This window comes from Rhagoletis zephyria, unplaced genomic scaffold (genome assembly GCF_001687245.7).
Source record: "Rhagoletis zephyria isolate East Lansing unplaced genomic scaffold, Rhagoletis_zephyria_1.1 Rzeph_scaffold_00631, whole genome shotgun sequence".
Classification (NCBI taxonomy): Eukaryota; Metazoa; Arthropoda; class Insecta; order Diptera; family Tephritidae; genus Rhagoletis; species Rhagoletis zephyria.
The window spans coordinates 119,910-122,390 of NW_016157715.1; positions in this window are offsets into that span (position 1 = coordinate 119,910).

Genomic DNA, 2,481 nt, shown 5'->3' on the forward strand with positions numbered 1-2,481 from the left:
ACATGCTTGAACACCTAAATTTTTGCGCCTTATTTTTAACACAAAATATTTATAAACTTTCTTCAAACTCTTTTTTACTCAGGCAAATGCTATCGACGCTTCTCGTCGGAAAGTCGATTAAATTCCTTATGAAATCAAAAGTTCTCATTACATTGCTTCTAAAAAAAAAAAATTTGCAAATTTTGCATAGACAAAACCAATTTTTTACCATTAAAGGCAAAAGTTTGGATACGCAAAGCAGAGAGACTCGAGTACCACATGAATTAACAGTTGAAGCGTAGCGACTATGTACATAGGTACGACACCAATGAAGTTAAACAAGCGGTGGTAAAGTTTAGTTTTGATAATTTGCTTTTTTTTGGCCCGAGAACAGTGTAGCAGTGAACTTTTTATAAACTTCGAGGCATTTATTTTTGTTGGTCTTGCGTCAAGAAATCCACTTCCATGGTCGCAAACACCGAAATAAATTTTTAAGATTAAAAAAAAAACTTCATCAGATGCTGTTATCAGGTCAAAGGAAGAAAAATAAATTCCTAGAGAAGGTTGTTTTTAAGACCAAAATAACTTTTCATTCTATTAAAGTTTTTCTCCTTCCACTATCTCAATTGGGAGCAAAAGGAGGGAATAATATATGCTAACGGCAGCTGTATGCGTCTATATTACATCCAACAAATTTTCCTTTCCGTGTCAGTATTTGTATTCACAAAATGCGCAGTAATAAGCTGAGAAAAGGCAAAGAACTCCTCCAGTGTCTTTAAGACGAAACGAAACGAGCACTGCGAGTATACTTATCATCGGCTTGGGTTTACATTTTTTTTCGTCCCCATAAAAGCTGAAATTCGAAAAAATCATTGTGAAAGTTTCTCAACAAAATCCGAAATGGAGTCTTATAAAAATTGCCAAAAACGTTAAAATGCCGCATCAAACTGTGAGCCGGGTTTTGAAAAACTTTAATGAGGTTCTAAACATCTATAAAGGTGGGATCTGGTGGAAATGTGGGTCACCACACCTGCACAGATCTAAAGGTGTCAAGGACCATTTTGAAAAAATTCCAAATATTTTAGGCAGAAAAAATTGCTCAAAAATGCGGCTTTGTATCATTTGTCCGTAAGGTGAAAAGGGAAACGTGTCTTAAATCCTACACAGTGCAGATCGGAATGCTAAGAAGAACGTAAACATACGAAGGTAGGAAGTAACAACAATGTTATAAAATTTTCGTGCGCACTTCTTTTGCATTTAGAAGGAACAACAATGATTTTTAGGGACTGCCCTATTGTCGTATGGTCTAGTGATGTGCCGAGTCGGCTATTTTTGGTACTCGAGTATTTTGGTACTCATAAAAAAAAGAATCGAGTCAGGATTCGAGTCAGATACTCGGATCAAGTATTCGAGTTCAGAGCTCGGTATTCGAATATGTTATAGATTCGACTGCTGAACATGCACCCAACCGAAATGCCGACTTTTTAATTAACATGATATTATTATTAACTCCAAGATAGTATATCCGATTTATGTAGATCCAAACATAGAAATCTAATTCTTACATACTTACAAATGATAATTAAAATTAAATAAATATAGGGTTCAATAACAGTTGCTTTATTTATCATAGTAGAACTAGAACTTAGTAGTCTGTCATAAAAAAAAATCCAAAGTAAATAATGAGTTAAAACAAATAAATCTTCAGTACCTTAAAAGTTCAACTAGTACTTCAATTATAATGACAATATTCCATGAGATCTAGATTCATAAACAATAAAATTACTCCTTTGGAATTTAAAATTCCTTTCATCTTTGGCAATTAATACCTATAACGATATTAAAATTAATTTAGTTGTGTGGTGTATTTGGTAAATATATATATATTTTTTTAACGCTAAACCGACATTTATATATCAAAAATACCTGATTCGCGGTTTGATAATTATAAGTACTCGAGACCCGTACTCGAGTCTGTGTATGCGAATACTATAATTTGCTTACTCGAGTACGTGAGTACTTCTAAAGTACTCGAGTCAGAACTCGAGTCGACTCGACTCGGCACATCACTAATATGGTCTGTTTCACATTTTAAGTAGGCGAGGGTGTTCGAGAACAAGAACATTTTTTTTAGGGTTTTGCTTTAGGTGAATAACACTGGCAAACATTACTGACAGCAAGTTGTTACGACTCTGTTTAGGACATGTATTAGAATATAAAATTAGATTTTAAAAATATACGGTTTTTATCATTGTTTTGCTTGTTTGTTCTCCCTTATTGTCATTTAGTGCATCTGGCATATAACGCAAGTTGGTAAAAATATGATAACTCCTCAATGCCAAACGATTATGAACTTATCACTTATGGACCACTTTATAAAGTTTTTGTCATTTACATACATATATGCCTAACACTACAGGAATATACCAAGTTAACGAAATTTCTTTCTCAAATAAAAACCGAGTATCGTACATCTGTGGTATTCTTTGAAACAGGTAATTA